The sequence below is a fragment of the Pelophylax lessonae genome (assembly GCF_965119305.1).
Source record: "Pelophylax lessonae genome assembly, chromosome: 11".
Lineage (NCBI taxonomy): Eukaryota > Metazoa > Chordata > Amphibia > Anura > Ranidae > Pelophylax > Pelophylax lessonae.
The window spans coordinates 152,952,046-152,974,151 of NC_138778.1; the positions used below are offsets into that span (position 1 = coordinate 152,952,046).

Here is a 22,106-nt window from a genome sequence, read left to right on the forward strand (position 1 = left end):
AAGGACACTGACAGGGAAGGGGTTAACCTAGGGGTGATCAAAGGGTTAAATGTGAGCCTAGGAGGTGTTTTCTAACTGTATGGGGAAGGGACTTGTGAAATGACCATAGAGACCTGCGATCCTATATAGAAGGATCACATGGGCTCTGTGATCATTTCAGGGAGAACAACGGTCAGCTGTGTTTACAACAGAAGACCGTCCTCTCTCAGTAGGGAGCGATTGCGGGTGCCAGGCGGCAATCAGTGCAGCAGGTCCTGTAGATTGGCATTGCCGCTACCTAGTGGGGGTGGGAGCATGCCGCTGGCGGTGCTCGCTTGCCCCCAGGAGCGTTCCCGCGGATCACCGTACAGGTACGGTGTTTCGCTCAGCCGAGCCAGCCTGCCGCAGTGTATATGCCGTGGGAAGTCGGCAAGTGGTTATTTTATTATCCTGTCTTACATTTCAAATATCAGAAATGCCACAACACGCAATAAATCTATGTTATATATCATGCCAACATATCATGTTTTATACAGTTCACTAACACAGTGGAATTGATTTGCCTAAAGAGAAGTACAGCCGAAACACGTTTGGCTTTGTTTCCCCTATGGATCACAGGAGTGCAGTTCGCTCTGCGCTCCTGTGACCCGTTTTCAGAAGACAGCAGGCTAAAGCCCGCTGTCGGCTGACATCACAGAGCGAGGTCCATGCTCAGGCAAAATCATGGAAGTGAGGTCAGGATCTGCCCACATAACTGGACTGGCATCCTGCTCAGCCTCTTAGCGAGCTGCTGAGAGCCTGAGCCGGCTGCTTCCGCCCCCTCAAGAGCCCAGCGCTCCAGTCAGCAAGGGGGGGGGGGGGCAGAGCAGACAGCGAAGACTTACAGTCACCAGCTCTCTGCTCAGGGAGCCCTGAGAACCAAGCGATTGGCGGTGCTTGATCGCTCGGTTCTCAGTGTTAGAGCCGGTGGGGGCCAATGCTGCATCCACCTAGGTAAGTATGAATAGGAGGAAAAAAAAAACCTCCATACTTCTCTTTTAGAAAGAAAAACCTGTTCCCTTAGAAAAGTAAATGCTCACCGAGTTTAGTAAAAAAGGTGAAGTGGTGTTCACTACACTTAACCAATCATAAAGCAAAAATCTATTTTTTATTTACCGTGCTTATGATTAGGTATTTAAAGTGAACACAGCTTCTCCTCACTTACTACCATGGAGTTTGCAAGTGGATATTCACCTACCTATGTGAACAGCTTCTGCTTTAGTAAATCAAGCCTGTTCGAGTTGTAGTCACCATCATTGAATCACAGGTGTCCTGTTGTAGCTTGTTTTAGTAAACCTGCCTAAAACTTAGTAATTCACACTTAGGCTGGGTTCACACTTGTACGATGCGGGAATCAGCGCAAATCCTGTGTGAGTTCCCGAATAGCACCTGAACCGCCGCCGGTTCACACTGACATCTGCGAACTGCTGCGGGTGTCAATGTAGAGTTAATGACACCCTCAGATCAGTTCACAGATCGCAGTGCAAACTGTGAAATGGTGCAGGAATCAGATCGCTTAGGTGTGGACACCCATCCGATTCCAGTGCGGACTAAAAAATGGACCCTGCACCATGAAGTTTCACCCATACGGTTTGTATGGCTGAATTTGCATTGGACAGACATTGCACAGCAATGCGGCGTGAACCACATGCAATGTCTGTCATCGCACAAGTGTGGACCCAGCCTTGGGATATGATGAAAAAAGAAACATATTATCAGAAATGTTATTTAGTGAGAACCAAATGCTAAAATGATCCAGAGATAGCAACAGCTGAAGTTGTGTACAATCGTGGACTTTACCTTTACAAACTCAGCTCTGCCCTACATCCAGGGAAGCCCTGCGCCTTCCTAAATCTGATGGTAGCCTCACTGATCAATTGGGATGCTGGAGGGGGAGCCATACTATATTATTTCAGGAAAAATAGAAATTTATACGTAACTTCAGCTGCCTACATCTCTGTATCCACTCATCATTCTGACATGAATTTTCAGTGAACAGTACCCCTGATTATACTTATTATTATTATTATTATTATTATTATTATTATTAGTAGTAGTAGTAGTAGTAGTAGAAGTAGTAGTAGTAGTATACAGGATATTAATTATTATTAGTAATAGTAGTAGTATACAGGATTATTATTATTATTAGTAATAGTAGTAGTAGTAGAAGTAGTAGTATACAGGATTATTATTATTATTAGTAATAGTAGTAGTATACATGATTACTATTATTATTATTATAAGTAAAAGTAGTAGTAATAGTAGTAGTAGTATACATGATTATTACTATTAGTAGTAATAGTAGTAGTAGTAGTAGTATACAGGATAATTATTATTATTAGCAATAGTATAGTAGAAGTAGTAGTAGTATACAGGATTATTGTTATTATTAGTAATAGTAGTAGTAGTATACAGGATTATTATTATTATTAGTAATAGTAGTAGTAGTATATAGGATTATTATTAGTAATAGTAGTAGTATACATGATTATTATTATTAGTAAAAGTAGTAGTAATAGTAGTAGTACTATACATGATTATTACTATTAGTAGTAATAGTAGTAGTAGTAGTAGTAGTATACAGGATAATTATTATTATTAGTAATAGTAGAAGTAGTAGTATACAGGATTATTATTATTATTATTATTATTAGTAATAGTAGTAGTAGTAGTAGTAGTAGTAGTAGTAATAGTAGTATACAGGATAATTATTATTATTATTAGTAGTAGTAGTAGTAGTAGTATACAGGATAATTATTATTATTAGTAGTAGTAGTAGTAGTATACAGGATAATTATTATTATTGGTAATAGTAGTAGTAGTATACAGGATTATTATTATTATTATTATTAGTAATAGTAGTAGTAGAAGTAGTAGTATACAGGATAATTATTATTATTAGTAATAGTAGTAGTATACAGGATAATTATTATTATTAGTAATAGTAGTAGTAGCAGTATACAGGATTATTATTATTATTAGTAATAGTAGTAGTAGAAGTATACAGGATTATTATTATTATTAGTAATAGTAGTAGTAGAAGTAGTAGTATACAGGATTTATATAGCACCAACAGTTTGCAATGCTTTATAATCTACAGTACAGTTACAGTACAGTACATTAACCCCTTTACTCCGGCCCTTTAAGAGGTTTCAGATGTCGGCAGGTGGGCGGGGTTTATGATCATGTGACCGCCGTGATTGGCTGTCATAGTGAACACATGACCAGAAATCTCCCAATTGCAAGAAGCGTTTGTGAGTTTTCCATTAGCTGTCGTTAACTGTGCCAGGAGTGTGCAGGGCATGCGCTCTCAGCACTGCTGTGTCAGCTAATTGGTACGCAAATATGCGCCAAGGCCAACCTGCGAGAGGTCGCATATTTGCGTACTGTTGGCGCCTAGGGGTTAAAATACTGAGGGTTAAGAGCAGGGCAAGGACAAGGGGTGGGCAGGAGGGACGGCTGCTCTGGGTGCAATGGGTTATTGCAGGGATGGGGGCACCCTGACCCTAACCCTAAGGTAAGGAGGGGGCTCAGTTTGGCATATTTGCCCTGGCTGTGGATGACCTTGTCCCAGCACTGGATAAGAGGGCCCTGCTTATGCTCAATTTGCATTACATAGGGAACACATTCCCTCCACTTGCAGAGGAATACATAATATTGTTTATTACATAATTTCGCCCATGCCACCCCTTTCTGTCCCACAGTCAATGATTTCATCCCCAACAAAATATTGCTGCTGCCTTGACTCTCAATAGCCTTCCCACACACTGTGCGCATGAAAACAGCTTTTGGGAGATGTAGTTCTGGAGCCATGCCTAGTTCAGTAGAAACTGTGCTCCCAACAGCTACCCCTTCAGGATAATTACAAGCTTGGTGATGACAGGGGGGAGAACCAGGACAAGGGGTGAGCAGGAAAGGCAGCTGCCCTGGGCGCAATGGTTTATTGCAGGGATAGGGGTGCCCTGACCCTAACCCTAAGGTAATGGGAGGGGGGCACAGTTTGGCATCTTTGCCCTGAGCGCTGGATGACCTTGTCCTGGCACTGACTACTGGGGTAATAAAAGTTGCTTCTCACTGCAGGAATAAGTTAAAAGAAAACATGATGTTACAGCAGGCTTTAAGGGGGACAAGGAGGTTTAGGTGAAAATGTTGGTCATCCCTTTACGTGTCTTTTAAGATTTCTCACAGCACAGCTAGCACAATCAAGTTGGTTCTCTTGCACTACTGCTGGGCCATTTTACTGTGATGATGTGAATAGCATATCATTTATTTTCATGCTCTTTGGGGCTCTGACAAAGCACAGACAGCTGTTTAAGAGTCGGAGGGTCTGACTTTACTCCCTGTTTATACAGCCGTTAGGTAAGTTCACACTTACCCATTTTATTGCATGAAAAAGCCTTTTCAGTAGAAGTCCTTTTCATAACTATGGGCTCATTCACAAATCATTAATATGTTTTCTTCCCCAGCCCACCGCCTATAAATATGGATTACTGTGTTGTACAATTCGTACTGTGGCAGGCTGACACCGCGGCGCAAATCGTTGTACCCGTGCATCACTCCTCCGAAGTGAGCAGGGGGGGGGTGGCGCGCACGCGCACTGATACACGAGAGGGAAAGCTGATCTGCAGGGCCGGCGGCCACGATTTCCACCGGGCATCCGCCATCACTTCACAGGAAGACAAAACGGCGGTCTTTAAACATGACAGACCGTTGTTCTGTCAGTAATCATCACAGGGCTCCTGTGATCCTCCTATTTAGGAACACAGGTCCCTGTGTTGATCTAATAAGCCCCTCCCCCTCACAGTTAGAAAACACCCCCTAGGCTCACATTTAACCCTTTGATCGCCCCTGGGTTAACCCCTTCCCTGCCAGTGTCATTATTACAGTAACTGCATATTTTTAGCACTGATTACTGTAGTAATATCACTGGTCCCCCCAAAAAGTGTCAAAAATGTCAGTTAGGGGTCCGATCTCTCCGCCGCAATGTCGCAGTCCCACTAAAAATTGCTGATCGCCGCCATTACTAGTAAAAAAAAAAAAAAACAATAAAAATTTCCCCTCGTTTGTAGACTAATCCAATCAATATACACTTATTGGGATTTTGTTTTACCAAAAATATGTAGCAGAATACAAATTGGCCTAAAATTATGAAAAAATTAGATTTTTTTTTTTTTGGGGGGGGGAGTGTTATATAGCAGAATGTGAAAAATATTGGGGTTTTTTTTCAGAATTGTCGCTTTTTAAAAAAATAAATAAATAAAAATCGCACAGGTGATCAAATACCACCAAAAGAAATCTCTTTTTGTGGGAAAAAAGGACAACAATCTTATTTGGGTACAGCATCGCATAACCGCGCAATTGTCCGGTAAAGTAATGCAGCGCCGAATCGCAAAAAATGACCGGGCCATTAGGGGGGTAAAACCTTGCGGTCCAGAAGTGGTTAAAGTCCTTTTACTTGAATTATACCTAATATTAAGGCTTACTTGTAGGCACAGTAAATATGTCCTAAATGTGCGCCGCTTAGGAAATATTTACTTTAGCAGCGCCGGTGATGTCACAGGCACATGCGCACTGCACTCTCAATGGACGGCCACTGATAGAGCGACGCCCTGGCCGTAACTTCAGCTGTGCCGCGGAGTGACTTCATTGGGAGGAAGACCAGGTGAAGATTGAAGGGAGGGCTTAGTTTTCAGGTAGATCTTTCATAATGTGCTAGTATGGGATGCATACTAGCACATTATGCTCTTATCTTGCAGCAAGTAGTTTTTTTTTTGGGGGGGGGGGGGTTGTGGTTTACTACCACTTTAGCTACTGTACCCTGTGTCATAGTGCACTCTAATGCCTGCATGCAGAAGTGTGGACATGGCAATCATGCTCATAACATATCCTATCACAACAGGTCAAAAACATAGGTCCCATGGGTCCATAGCTTTCAATGCAGATGGGCAAGAGAACTTTCACACATAAAGTGGAAGTTCCACACATTGTTCCAACCCCCCCATCTGCTGCCATTAAAGTAAACATTTTTTCTCTTTCTGACATGCACCCGCTCCCACTTCTGCTCTGCTTGCCTGGCCACTCACACATGTGCAATGGGGCGCTGGCTGTGAGCCAGCAGGAGGTCATAGCCGGCTTCCCACACTCAAGATGGTAGTGCGGAAGACCAGCATAGAACTGGCCAATGTGATGACAGCACTACATACCCTGGGCTAGTGAGTACCTGTTTATTGAAAGTTACTAGCTACAGTATTTTTCCTTTTTAAAAAGATTGTAAATCTTTTTTTTTTTTTTTTTATAACAAACATGTTATACTTACCTGTCCTATGTAATGGTTTTGCACAGAGCAGCTCCCATCCTCTTCTTTTTGGGTCCCCCACCAGTGCCCCTGGCTCATCCCCACGGGCCCATCATAGCAAGCCTCCTGCTATGGGGGCACTCGTGTGGGCTCGCTCCATAGACACACAGAGTGTGGCTCGATCCCACTCTCCTCTCCCTCCTCACTGCCTGTGATTGACAGAAGCAGGAGCCAATGGCTTCCACAGCTGTCTCTGAGCCAATAAGGAAGGAGAGAGTCAAGAGAGCCGTTGCTCTCATGTTCATGCACATCACTGGATCGAGATCAGGCTCAGTTAAGTATGGGGGGGGGGAGTAGGGGGGGGCTCTGCACAAGATTTTTTACCTTAATGCAGAGCATGCAGTAACGTTAGAAACCTTCTGCCTTTAGAACAAATTTAGGCTAGACATTATACAAATTGATTGTACAATCTCCTTTAGATTTACCAAGCCTATGTAATATTAGGACAAACCTAAACAATGCTTTCAATTTGCATTATGGAACATAATACATTGTCGATGGTGGTAGATCCAAAGGAGATTGCACAACCAGATTGTACCGTGTATGGTCACCTTTAGGTGTTTTGGCACACATTACTTCATGTTTTAATGTACAGTTGCCTGCATTTGTAATATGTATATATAAATATATGCAAATTCCATAATGTAAAGAAGCAAATACATAAACATGCTTCTTTTTTTTCTTTTTTTTTTTTAATTATGGAACGTTTCGCGTATTTGCGTGTCATCCTTGCGCAGGGGCCATGCTAATCTTTCTCTGTATCGTTCCAATTTTAGTATATGTGCTGCCGAAGGAAGCACATATACAGTACATGCTTCTTTGCATTTAAAACCATGCATTGTGTTTTGTCATGGAGAAACTGCCCTGCACTACAAATGCACCATACATGTGTTTTGTGTATTTACTATTTATTTTTCTGTGTCTACTTAACCACTTGCCGACCGCCGCCCGACTATATACGGCGGCGGACAGCCCCTCCCAGGCAAAGTGACCTACCGGTACGTCACTAGCCTGGGAGCCAATAGGGGGCGAGCGCGCACCGCCGGGGGCGAGCGCGCGCCGCCGGAGGCGCGCTCCTGCCCCCGCTCGTACCCTAAGAAGCCCGCGCGTGTGACCGGCGGACCCGATGTCCGCCGGTCACTCGCGATCGTCGGGTGGAGAGGGAGAAAGGCAGGCGGCTAATGTAAAAACCGACTGTCATTCTCCCCTGTGTAAAAGCACAGATCACTCGGTCCAGCTATGTAGGACCGTTGATCTGTGCTGTTACACCACTAGCCACATCCAATCACAGTTAGAAACACGCCCCTAGGGACACACTTAACCCCTCCCTCTCCAATAAAGTTAACCCCTTCCCTCCCAGTGTCATTTTTACAGTAACAGTGCATATGTATAGCACTGATTACTGTAGTAAAGTCACTGGTAACCCCAAAAGTGTAAAAAATGTCAGTCAAGGGTCCGATCTGTCCGCCGCAATGTCGCAGTCCCGCAAAAAAATCGCAGATCGCCACCATTACTCGTTAAAAAAAAAACAATAAAAATGACAAAAATCTTTCCCTTAGTTAGTAAACGCAATAATTTTTGCGCAAACCAATCAAAACACGCTTTTTGCTAATTTTTTTTACTAAACATATGTAGCAGAAAACAAATTGGCCTAAAATGTTAAAAAAATTTTAAATTTTTACATTTTTTTGGGGGGGGAATTTCATATAAAAAATGTGAAAAATATTGTTATTTTTGCAAAATTGTCGCTCTTTTTTTGTTTATAGCGCATGATCAAAAAATCGTACAGGTAATCAAATACCACCAAAAGAAAGCTCTGTTTGTGGGTAAGAAAGGACGTCAAATTCGTTAGGGTACAGCGTTGCACGACCGCGCAATTGTCCGTTAAAGTCACGCAGTGCCGAATCGCAAAATAGGCCCTGGTCAGGAAGGGGGGAAAATCTTCCGGGGCTTAAGTGGTTAATACCCATAAACACAAACCTATGCCACCTCTCCTATTGCTTTTTAAATGCACTAAACTGCAATGTATAGATGTGAACCAGCCAAGCAATGATTTGTATTTTACATGATTTGCATTTTAAATGCATTTTTTATGCAGTAAAACATTTTATGCTTCAGAAAAATAAACTGATGTGAAGGAACCCTGTGTAGACAGTGGCGGTCCCACAATGAGGAGGCTCTTATGGGTTTTTCTTATAAGAACACCCAATGCTTTATCTACCCCAGAAAAAAAGCTATTGTGTAAACATCCTGTGTTAAATGTTTATTTCTACAACTTATATTTATAAAACATATCAAAAAGAAGTTTGTAAACCTGTAAACATTAAATAAAATTGGACAAAATCTGTTACATTGGGTTTAATTTACTAAAACTGGAGAGTGCAAAATCTGTGCATGGTAGCTAATCAGCTTTTAACTACAGCTTGTTCAATTAAAGTGATACTAAAGTCTCATTTTTTTTCTCTCCTTATTGGCTGACTGACTTTGATTGACAGCAGCAGGAGCCAATGGGGCAATGCTGCTGTCTCAGCCAATGAGTAGGAGAGTCCCGGGCAGCCGAGACACTCCTGCAACATCGTTGGATCTAGATGGACCTCAGGTAAGTATTAGACCCCGTTCACATTGGGGCGATCCGACTTGCCGGGGCGACCTCACAAGTCGCAGCGCGCAGCTCGCACCGCGACCTCGGAGCGGCCGGCAAGGACTTCATAACATTGAAGTCAATGCAGGTCGCTCCAGGTCGCCCCAAAGAAGCTCCGGACCCTTTTTCTAAGTCGGAAAAAAGGCATAATGTGTTAGTATGCATCGCATACTAGCACATTATGTGACACTTACCTGCAAACGAAGCTCAAGTTGTCTCCGCTGGTGGCTACATCCATCTTCGCTCATCTTTCTTCCGGGTCTACGGACTCCGGCTGTATTAGTGGCTGGAGCCGCGAAATGTGCGCGCGGGAGCCGCCGGTCATGGCACAGGGCTCTGAAGAAATGGCACAGGCTGCCGGTTCTTCAGAGCACATGCACCGATGAAGTCATCGGCTGCATACAATGTAAATATCGCCTAAACAGTGCAAGTTTAGGCGATATTTACAGTACCTATAGGCTTACTTATAGGTACAAGTTATAAAGGTGGGTTCACAATCACTTTAATGCATAGAATGCATTAAAGTGATTGTAAAGTCTCGTGTTTTTTTTTTTTTTTTTTAAAAACAAGCATGTTATACTTACCCCCTATGTGTAGTGGTTTTGCACAGGGCAGCTCAGATCCTCCTTTTCTCGGGTCCCTCTTCGCTTCTCCTGGCCCCTCCCTCCTGTCGAGTGCCACCACAGCAAGCAGCTTGCTATGTGGCCACCCAAGCTGAGCTGCAGCTCCGTGTTTATTCAGACACTGAGCTGCCGTCCAGCCTTACCCACTTTCTCTCCTGATTTGCTAACTGACTTTGACTGACAGCGGCGGAAGCCAATGGCACCACTGCTGTGCCAATCAGGAGGGAGAGGGTGGCAGAGGGACTCTTGGACATCGCTGGATAGAGAGGGGGCTCAGGTAAGTATTAGGGGGTGCTGGGGCGGCTGCTACACACACACTTTTAGAATGCATTAAGATAAAAAAACCTTCTGCCTTTACAATTCTGCCTTTACAACTCATTTAAAGCATAACTCCACTTTTTTTGAGAAAAAAAACATTCCCCTCTAGGTGATCTATGTTCATTGAAAGGATTGTAACAACCTTTGTTGCAGATTCCGACCTTTTGTGATTCAGAAGAAATCATTGTTTGTTACTCTGTGCCTCTGTGCTGAGTGGGTCTAATTCATAATTATCTATCAGCTGTGACAGCTGCAGGGCTCTAATGAGGAAATCTGCTGGGCCTGCATCCCTTTAGAGTTATTCCTATTGGGAGTATATCAACAAAAATTACATTTTTGTTGCAGGGGATGCGATATACGTCGGTCGCGGGTCTGCAGCGGGAACTCCGAGGCACGGGGCAGGCGGCTCCGATTGCCTCTGGCCACCCGTGATCGCTCCCCGCTGAGAGAAAAGGACGATCATCTGTTGTAAACACAGCTGACCGTTCTTCTCTCTGGAATGATCTCAGAGCCCATGTGATCCTTCTATATAAGAACACAGGTCTCTGTGATCATTTCACAATACCCTGCCCCCATACAGTTAGAAACACACCCCTAGGAACACATTTAACCCTTTGATCACCCCTGGGTTAACCCCTTCCCTGCCAGTGTCATTATTACAGTAACAGTGAATATTTTTAGCACTGATTTCTGTAGTAATGTCACTGGTCCCCCCCCAAAAGTGTCAAAAATGTCAGTTAGGGGTCCGATCTGTCTGCCGCAATGTCGCAGTCCCGCTAAAAATCGCAGATCGCCGCCATTACTAGTAAAAAAAAAAAAATTACATAAATCTTTCCCGTAGTTAGTAGACACGATAACTTTTGCGCAAACCAATCAAAATATGCTTATTGCAATTTTTTTTACTAAAAATATGTAGCAGACAACATATTGGCCTAAAATGTTGAAAATTTTTGATTATTTAATTTTCCTTTGGGAATGTTATATAGCAGAATTTGAAAAATATTGTTTTTTTTTTTTTTTTTTCAAAATTGTCGCTCTATTTTTGTTTATAGCACAAAAATAAGAAACGCAGAAGTGATCAAATACCGCCAAAAGAAAGCTCTATTTGTGGGAAAAAAAGGACATCAATTTAATTAGGTACAGCATCGCACGACCGTGCAATTGTCTGATAAAGTAACGCAGTGCCGAATCGCAAAAAATGGCCTGTTCATTAACGGAAAAATCCTTCCAGTCCAGAAGTGGTTAAGAGAGAACAGGACAATTTTTATGCATTAAAAGGGGATCTATTTACTGATCATTTACGCAGGACCTTATGTTCCTTGGCTAATGATCTGTAAAATATTTTATAGACTCCTTCTAATCTATTTTCACATTTAAAAAAAAAAAAAAACGAAATAGTTTTATAAAATCCTTGTACAACTGGGAACTCTTCCTCGTGAGTTTTCAAATTTAAAAAAAAAAAAAATGTTTCAAATTTTCAAAGCACACAATCGGGCTAAAGAGTGTCACCAAGATTTATAGATTGTAAGCTCTTGTGAGCAGGGTCCCCCTAACCCTCCTTGTACTGAACTGTATTGTAACTATACTTTCCCTTTTTTTATTTTGTAAAGTGATGTGCAAACTGTAGGTGCTTTCCAAACCACATATTATAATAAACACAATATAACTGGTGTAGTTTATGAGGTTAATAATAAAACATATTTAAATACATCACACTTCCAATGTTCAGTCAGGTTTATGATAATGATGTATATATTTTCTATATATATTCTATATAATTCCCATGTGACCTCACTGGAAATTTAATGTCAACTAAATGAACGCTGTTTTTTTTTTCTGTGTTGTCTAAAAAGTTCATTATCCAATTATTTTAAGGTTGACATAAGGGAAATGCCTGCCTTATTAAACCAATTTCTTAACGTTTAAAAAAATCATTAGCATACATAACTATTTGTAATAAGAAGAATTCCAATTCACATAGGTTTTGATTCATTATAGGAGCAGAGAATGTTCACCTAACAAAGTGAAAGCAGTATTAAACCCAGAAGCAAATACATATTATATTGCAGCTTACCAATTCTTAGATGTTATGGCTACATTAGTTATCTTTTTAAGGCTTTCTTTCTTCTATTTTCATCTGGAGATCCGGCTACTAAGTCTGTTGTTTTTCAAAAGAACAAGCTCTCCAGCAGAGGTATGAGTTGACAGGGTTGGGACAAACCATTTACCATTGAAAGGGGTGCTGGCAATGACTTATGTATTCATTTATATCCCAAAAGGAGCAAAACTGTTGCTCTAACTTATTATATACTCTGCCCCCCCCCCCCCTAGACCGACAATCTGCTGTCCAAAGGTGCCCCTGGGCTTTTTTTAACCCAGAGGGGGGGCACTCTAATACAGGAGGTGTGGCACTGGCAAAAACACCAGGTGAAAAGAGAGGGGAAAAGCGAAAAAATGAATGCGGCCACCGCATAGCAGATTAACAAGGCGTAATATATTACATTTTTGGTTTTGAGCTTAACCACTTCTGGACCGGAAGGATTCCCCCCCCCCCCCAATGACCAGGCCATTTTTTGCGATTTGGCACTGCGTTACATTAACGGAAAATTGCGTGGTCGTGCGACGCTGTACCCAAAGAAAATTTATGTCCTTTTTTTCCCACAAATATAACTTTCTTTTGGTGGTATTTGATCACCTCTGCGATTTTTTGTTTTTGCGCTATAAACAAAAAAAGAGCGACAATTCTGAAAAAAAAACAAACAAAACAATATTTTTCACATTCTGCTATATAACATTCCCAAAAAAAAAAAATTAAAAATCAAACTTTTTCATCCTTTTAGGCCAATTTTTATTCTTCTACATATTTTTGGTAAAAAAAAAAAAAACCAATAGGCATATTTTGATTGGTTTGCACAAAACCTATCGCGTCTACAAACTAGGGAAGAATTTATGTCATTTTTATTGTTTTTTTTTGTTTTTTTACTAGTAATGGCGGAGATCTGAGATTTTTAGTGGGACTGCGACATTGCGGCAGACAGATCGGTCCCCTAACTGACATTTGTGACACTTTTGGGGGGACCAGTGACATTACTACAGCAATCAGTGCTAAAAATATGAACTGTTACTGTAATAATGCCATTGGCAGGGAAGGGGTTAACCTAGGAGTGATCAAGGGGTTAAATGTAAGCCTAGGGGAGTGGTTACTAACTGTGGGGGGAGGGGCTTTTGAAATGACCTGTGATCCTAAATAGAAGGATCACATGAGCTATGTGATCATTCCAGGGAGGACGGTCGGCTGTGTTTACAACAGCTGACCGTCCTTCTCTCTCAGCGGGGAGCGATCGCGGGTGGCCGGCGGCAATCGCGGCCACCGGCCTCGTGCATTGGCATCCCTGCTGCTGAGTGGGGGCGGGAGCGCGCCGCTGGCGGTGCGTGCTCGCCCCCTAGCTGCAGGCGCGCGACTAACGTAGTAATACGTCGGTTTGCGCAGGAGGGGCTGGAACTGGTTATGCCGCTTGAATTTGTGTCCTATTTCAATACCTAAAAAAAGGAGATTTGGTCATGATTGGATACATTTCGAATTGGACAGCTTTACATTATTCACTTCGCTAAAGGATCCTTCCCTACTGTTTAAGGAGATCAACCCTACAGGATTACAGCAGCATAGTGCCTGGACACACCCATATGGTTGTCCTGAAGGTAGATAGATGACAGGGTGTGCATGTGTTAATGGTAACCCATTGAAACCAGTAAAATACTTGGGTTGATTTACTAAAGGGAAAGGGCTGTTTACTTTGCAAGGGAAGTTGCACCCTGCAAGAGAATTTTCCCCAGAACGCGGTGAAATGTTTTTTTATTGCAAAGGGTACCCAATCATATGCAAGGGACAAAAAAAAAAAGCATTTTTGCTTCCATGTGATGGGATGGTGGACGTCAGAAGAGCTTCACCTCATTCATTAAGATCTTGGGAAGAATTCCCTTGAAAAGTGCAACTTCCTTTGAAAAGTAAACATTCTATTTGCCTTTAGTAAATCAACCTCATGGCCTTTACCAGTTTGGTGGTCAGAGTAATGTAAACAGGTCTATGACTGGGTTCTTCTGCACACTCCTTGGAGAGGGATTAGCAAGCAAATAACATGCAGAAATGCTAACAGAACCAGCAAATATGTGTTCAGCTTTTTCATTAAAGTGGTAGTAAAGTGACTACTTTGATTGTTACCTATAGGTAAGCCTATAATAAGACTTACCTATAGGTACAGTAAATATCTTATATTAGGAGATATTTACTCTGGCAGCAGCCAGTGATGTCACCGGCACATGTGCACTGGGCTCTGAATAGACTGTGCCATCCATTCAGAGCCCTGTGCCGCGGCACATGCGCAGGAGTGATGTCATCACGGCTCCCCCATTCAAAAAGCTGAAGCGTGCAAACCCGGAAAGGAAGACAGGATGCAAGCACTGTCACCCCTGGACGGCTTTGCTTTCAGGTAAGTCTGTCATAATGTGCTAGAATCTGATGCGTACTAGCACATTATGACCTAAACTGCCCTGGGGGCTCTTTTTTTTTTCTTTTTAAGGGGGGCGGTTTGCTACCACTTTAAGATAAGTGGAAGGATACAATATAATGTATCTTTTATTCTGACTGTATGTATGACCCAACCTTTTTCAACCAGGGTGCCCAGGCACCATGGGGTGCCTTGAGGCTTCTTCAGGGGTGCCTTGAGGCTTCTTCAGGGGTGCCTTGACAAAATGCCTAAAAACTGATAAAAAAACTGCATAGAAGCCAGCAGGTGGATGAAGCCTGCCTTTTAGTTACCCATAGCCATGGGTTTCCAACAGTGGCGGCCCTTCCATTGGGGGCGCAGGGGCGCCGCCCCCCCCCCATCCAATGCGTCCGGCCCCCTAATCTAAATGCAGGGCACCAGATGTATGAATTCCAATGTTTTTTTTTTTTGAAGAACGTGATTAGAGCCAGAGGCTCTAATTGGCTTCAAAAAAGGGTGGGCTCGGGGCGCAGAGCACTGCACCCCGAGCCCACCCAGTTGTGTGACAATAGCAAATTAATATTCGGTATTATCACACTGATTTTCCTCCCAGCCAATCAGGAAGCGGGTCCTGAGACTCGTTTCCCGATTGGCCGAAAGGAGAAGCCAAGCTATTGGCCAAGGAGAAGAAGGAGGGAGGAGACTGAAGAGGAAGCCCCTGCCGCTGCCTGCCAGTCCTGGGTGAGTGAGCCCGGCGACCGGGTGGGGGGTATGGTGTGCGAGCTGGAACTGGTGTGGTCGGGGGGGGGGGGTATGGTGTGGTCCATCTGAGGCCCCTCCGGCCCATGGAGCACCAGCCGCCACTGGTTTCCAACATACACCATTACGACTTTCTAGACACTGGCATCCTAACAACCATTGACGTCATCAGTTAATAAGGAGGATGTCTGATACCTCCACAGCATCCTTGTTTGACCTTCCTCTGCCCCTCTCCCTCAGCACTGGGATCACATTAGCTGACTGATGGAGAGAAATTGAGGGAGAAGAGAAACATTGGAATACTAGTCAGTACCGGTGTGCAAAAGTGTATTTTCTTTGGACAAAAAAAATCCCCTCAATGTTGGGTGTCCTACTGTGGATGTTGCTGCATTGTGTAAATCTATTAGAATAGTTTTTTACATTTTAGAATGGGGTGGCTTGAGATTATCTATAATTGAAAGGGTGCCTTGGCTGAAAAAAGGTTGAGAAACACTGGTATGACCTATAGAGAGGTCCACTTAACTGTAACAGAACCTACTGGATTTCCCCTATGTGATATACTTTTGCTTGTTACTGGTCTAGATATTAGCTGCTAAGACCCATATTAGAGAAGGGGTGATTTATTAAAGTTTTTACCAGGATCGGCCCTACCATGGGTCCTGCTGGGTCCATTGGACCCAAGCTGGCACTTTGAGAGGGGTGGCAAATTGACTCCCAAGATTTTTTTTTCCCAGCAGTTTTGTGTGTCATCAGTTTGCGGCGCATTACAGGCGGCATTTCCCCATCTCATACTGCCCCCCTAGTGCAAACTGATATGTATCAGGAGGGAGAGCGTCTCCTCCGGGGAACGTCCCTCACATGATCATGGTGTGCGCAATGACATCAGACATCAGCTCACTCCATCTCACGCAGGGCAGGCTGGATCTTCTAGGCAGGAAAAAAAACCCTTTGGGTTTGCATTTCTGATTAGTGCTTTCTGGCAGAAAAAGCGCTAAACTCCCATAAACTCACTGAAACTGTGTACAAAAATGCACTATAAGAGTGTTTTTTTTCTGCCAGAACTGTTGTTTTTTAAACCCAGTGTGCATGGAGCCTTAAACTTCTAACGGAGCTTAAAAAACGCCAGTGTGCAAAAAAAAAAAGAATCCTTCTCTGGTTTGAGTTTGCCTTTTTCTGTACAAAAAGGTTTTCTGCCAAGGAAACTAGCGTTTTTTTTTATAGCCCAGAGTGCATGGAGCCCAATGTACATGGACACATATGCTAAACATAGTGTTGCTTTTGCAAGCTGAAAGAAAATATAAGGAAAAATGCCACATGGATGCACACTGGATTCAAAAACACTTTTTCTACAGGAGTTTTTTGGGGGGAAAAACGCTTAATAAACGCATGTGTACAAAATCGTTTTTTTGTTTTTTTTTTGCCAAGGGAACTGGCGTTTTTTTTAAACCCCAGAGTGCATGGAGCCGAATGTACATGGACACATATGCAAAACATAGTGTTGCTTTTACAAGCTTAAAGAACATATAAGAAAAAGTGTACAAAATCGTTTTTTTTTTTTTTTTTCTGCCAAGGGAACTGGCGTTTTTTTAAGACCAGTGTGCATGAAGTCTAAATTGCTGCAGAGTACAGATGTGCATACATACCTCCTATCATTGGGTATGCCTGGCATTACTTGTCATTCTCTGACTTATCTAACAAGGAGGACTAACAGACACCTCGTCAGGGTAATGCAGAGGATGCCTGAGTCAATTACGCTTAAACGATTACTAAGTGGAACTGGTTACATATTACAGCAGCAGAATAATAGAGCCCACTGTAGGGGGCGTGTCCTGACTCTGACACCTCCTATTACTACTCAGCTAAAGACGCCTGGTCAGAGAACTAGCTTTTTTTTTTTTTCTTTTTTTTTTAGACTATGCTGCTTCTCTTAATTGAGGTTTTCATTATATATCTATATATATATAGAAACAAAACAAATAAACAAAAAAAAACAAATATATATATATATATATATATATATATATATATATATATATATATATATATATATATATATATATATATATATATATATATATATATATATATATATTTATTTACTTTATTTATTTTTTTATTATTTGTTTTGTTTTGTTTTTGTCACTGCCACCACCTGGTTATAATTGCACACGACTTTAACAAACTCAAATAAGACAATCATTTTTTTTTTCCAGTGTGAATTTTAGGTAAATTAAAAATACATTAAAATAAAAATAAACAAATATTTCACTTGAAGCATGGGTAAAATCCCTCCATTAATAATAAATCTCCCCCCTGATGTCACATTTTAAAGAACTAAACTTACCAATTTAATAATCTTGTCCAGTAAATGCCGATGAGCAACAGGAAAATACAGCAAAGAGGGTCTGTGGGATCAAAGCAACAAAACTTGTTACTAGATGATAAAACAGAACTCCCAAATGCCAAACACCAAGTACTGGTTAACCTGTTTATATGTTCTCTGGTTTAGGATTCTCAATAAATAACAAGCTCCTCATTCCTTGAAGTAATATCCATTTTGAATTCGTTTTATTGTCTTAGTAAATGTTGTACCTTCATATAATTTAGTCTTTGTAAGGAACCCTGGGAGCCAAGGCTGGTGAACAAATTACCTTTTAGTAATTCACTCCCATAGGAAGTGTGTGCTAAATGAGTCATGTGCAAACTAGTCTCTGTTCACTTCGATCTGGTTGAAGGGAATTTAATAAAATATTAATTATTCTGAAGACTGGACACTGTGCTTCTTTTGTATCAGACCATTATGATAAATTGGGATCTTTTTTTTTTTTTTTTAAAATAATCAAACTCTTTAATCAAGAATTTGCTCAAATGGCCCATGTATATGTCCATCATGGGTGTCCTTGATAGATTTCTCTGTTGCTTGCCTTTATCCTTTTTTATGCAGATTTTATGCTGATTTACTAAAAGAATAGTTTAATTTGTTCAGTGTAAATTTACTTATCGTAGTGAATCAAGTGAAGTTGTGCTCATTTTAATCATACAAACCTGTGCAAGCAGAATCAATTAATTTTATTTCTCCTGCTAATGATTGGATACGCAAAATGAACAAAGCTACACTTTATTTACTTAGCTAAGTAAACAGATTATACTCATTTTCAGGTCTACACCAATAGCTATGGGTTTTCACCATTCAGAAAATCTATAAAGTCCAGTGTCTTGCCCATTTTTTTTTTGCAATTTTAAGGCAAGAAATAAATAAAGAATTGTCTTAAGCTAGATTTATTAAGACAAATAGGCTGTTCACTTGGCAAGGGAGTTTTCCCTAACCTTGGTTAAAATTCACATTTTAAAAAATGCCCAATCACATGCAAGGAAAGTAAAAAAGATGTTGTTTTTTTTTTCCTTGCACATGAATGGATGATGGAAGTCAACAGAGTTTAACCTCATTCACTAAGCTAAGCAAATCAATCCCATAAAGGTTTAGCTTTTTAGGATACTTTTTGTTATAGAGCCTTTTTGTTAAAGGGTAATAGGTATGCCCATCCCATTTTTTTTTTTTAATTGATAAATAGCCCACCATTATATAAATGATCGTCCATTTTCGGATTTTTATGCAGTTAGGCCCCCTGACATGTATAAATATGAAATGAGGCTCCCATTTCTGCTTGTCGGTGCCATAATAAATACAGGATTTATACAGAGGTGTAACGTTATGTACATAATCTTGTATATTCTTTGTTGCAGCCACGTGTTTCCCTTTGAGTAGTCTTGCGTCCCAGTGATATATATCAAATCTCATATATAATCCTCATTCAGCCTGTGAGTTACTGGTCTTTAAATATTATTAGCACATATTTTTTAACTGTGTGTAAAACCCTCACAAATCATTGTGACCTCGAAAAGCATGGACCGGTGGCTATATATCCTTTATTACACGTGGCCCTGGCACCAGGCCACAAAACACACATCACGGCCAGTTAATTATTCATTTCCTCGCTGGATTCAAGATAAAAGTTATTACTTAGGGGGAAAAATGAGTACTGAGTGCAGATTGTAGAATTGTAACGGATCTGTTCCAGTGCTTCCCAATTAAATGACGCTTAATAGAGTAGTAGCGCATATAGAGCATGCACCCATTGTTCATATCAGAAAGGTTTCTGGTGAAAGAGTTAACAATACACGATCTTATATGTGCCTATAGTGCTAATGTTGTTCCTTTGTTAACCCACTTGGGAACTTTGGAAAAAAATGAGTACTGATGGGAGATTGTAGAATTGCATCAGATAGAGTAGTAGCACTTATTACAACGTGTACTCATTTTTCATATCAGAAATGATTCTGGTAGAAAAGGTAACAATACACATTCTTCTGTGTGACTATATATTTGGCCCTTATAAACTCACTTGTGAACTTAAAAAAATAAGAACTCATGGGGGAATGTAGACTAGGACCAGATAGAGTAGTGGCACTTACTACAACATGCACCCATTATTCATATCAAAAATGTTTCTGGTAGAAAGGGTTAACAAAACACATTCTTCTATGTGACTATATATTTGGCCCTTATAAACTCACTTGTGAACTTAAAAAAATAAGAACTCATGGGGGAATGTAGACTAGGACCAGATAGAGTAGTGGCACTTACTACAACATGCACCCATTATTCATATCAAAAATGTTTCTGGTAGAAAGGGTTAACAAAACACATTCTTCTATGTGACTATATATTTGGCCCTTGTAAACTCACTTGTGAGCTTAGAAAAATAAGAACTCATGGGGGAATGTAGAATAGGATCGGATAGAGTTGTAGCACTTACTACAACATGCACCCATTATTCATATCTGAAATGTTTCTGGTAGAAAGGGTTAACAAAACGCATTCTTCTATTTGACTATATGTTTGGCCTTTGTAAACTCACTTGTGAGCTTAGAAAAATAAGAATTCATGGGGGAATGTAGAATAGTATCGGATAGAGTTGTAGCACTTACCACAACATGCACCCAATATTCATATCAAAAATGTTTCTGGTAGAAAGGGTTAACAAAACACATTCTTCTATGTGACTATATATTTGGCCTTTGTACCTCACTTGTGAGCTTAGAAAAATAAGAACTCATGGGGGAATGTAGAATAGGATCGGATAGAGTAGTAGCACTTACTACAACATGCACCCATTATTCATATCTGAAATGTTTCTGGTAGAAAGGGTTAACAATACAAGCTCCTATATGTACCTATATGACAAATATCGTTCCTTTGTAAACCCACTAGAGAACTTAGAAAAAATGAGTACTGATGCAAACAAGAGCATGCACCCACTATTCATATAAGAAATGTCCCTGGTCGAAAGAGTTAACATAGCATTATCTTATATGTGTCTATGTGGCTAATATTGTACATTTTTAAACACAGTTGGGAACTTAGGAAAAGGAGAAACATTGGGAGATTGTAGATTTACACAGGACTTGTTCCAATGCTTACCTATTTGCTAGTAGCATATAGTAGAACATGTACCCAATATTCTTATTAGAAATGTTCCTAGTGAAAGGGTTAACAATGCATGCTCTTAGATAAGTCTAATATTGTGCCTTTGTAAACTCAAGAAATTTGGAAAATGAGCAATTAGAGGAGATAGTAGAATTGCATTGCATAGAGTAGTAGTACATACTAGAGCAGGTTTTCTCAACCAGGGTTATATGGAACCCTAAGGTTCCTCCTGAGGTTCCTTGAGCTGTACTAGAGCATACACTCATTTTTCATATCAGACATGTTTCTGGTGAAAGAGTTACCAATACAAACTCCTATATGAGCCTATATGGCTAACATTTCTTCTTTTGAAGCCCACTTGAGAACTTAAAAAAATAACTACTAATGGGGAATTGTAAAATTACATAGGACCTGTTTTAATGCTTAGCTAGTAGCACACAGAGCCATAGTAGAACACCCATTATTCATATCAGAAATGTCTTTAGTGAAGAATTAACAATACATGCTCCTATCTGTGCCTCTATGGCTAATATTGCTTTTTTGTAAACCCACTTGAGAACTTAGGAAAATGTAGTGCTAATTGGGGTTTGTAGAATTACATAGGACCTGTTCCAATGCTTGCCATTTTGCCAGTAGCACACAGTAGAGCAGGCACCCATTATTCATGACAGAAATGATTCTAGTGAAAGAGCTAACGATACATGCTCATAAATATGCCCATATGGCAAATACTGCTCCTTTGTAAACCCACTTGAGAATTTAGGAAAAAATAGTACTAATGGGGGAATTGTAGAATTACATAGGACCTGTTCCAATGCTCTTAGATACGTCTAATATTGTGCCTTTGTAAAGTCACTTGAGAGCAATTAGAGGAGATAGTAGAATTGCATTGCATAGAGTAGTAGTACATACTAGAGCAGGGTTTCTCAACCAGGGTTATTTGGAACCCTAAGGTTCCTCCTGAGGTTCCTTGAGCTGTACTAGAGCACACACTCATTTTTCATATCAGACATGTGTCTGGGGAAAGAGTTAACAATACAAACTCTTATATAAGTAGTAGTAGCACATAGTAGAGCACCTATTATTCATATCAGACATGTTTCTGGTGAAAGAGTTAACAATACAAACTCCTATATGAGTAGTAGTAGCACATAGTAGAACCCATAGTAGCGCACCTTTTATTTATATCAGAAACGTTTCTGGTGGAAGAGTTAACAATACACGTTCTGATGTGCCTTTGAAAACTTACTTGAGAACATTAAGCTGGCCATACATTATACAATTATCTTGTTCAATGTCCTTTAGATTTACCTTCAACTATGAACTTTAAGGACCTGCGTTATTGCATAAAAATTGAAAGTGTTTAGGTTTGACCTTATATTATATTGTTTTGTTCAATCTAAAAGAAAAATGTGCAAGG

At 40.8% G+C, this 22,106-nt stretch overlaps 1 protein-coding gene across 6 annotated transcripts in view; it reads right to left on the reverse strand.

Moving 5' to 3' along the window:
- HOXB3 (homeobox B3) overlaps nucleotides 1-22,106 on the reverse strand; it is a 90,702-nt gene that overhangs the window by 18,152 nt on the left and 50,444 nt on the right. For 5 of the 6 annotated variants that reach the window (XM_082272547.1, XM_082272549.1, XM_082272548.1 and 2 more), the window contains one exon: nucleotides 17,543-17,603. The exons of the other annotated variant lie outside the window; for it this stretch is intronic. The gene's annotated coding sequence lies outside the window, so the exon portion shown is untranslated. The remainder of the gene's footprint in view (nucleotides 1-17,542; nucleotides 17,604-22,106) is intronic. 6 annotated transcript variants of the gene reach the window in all.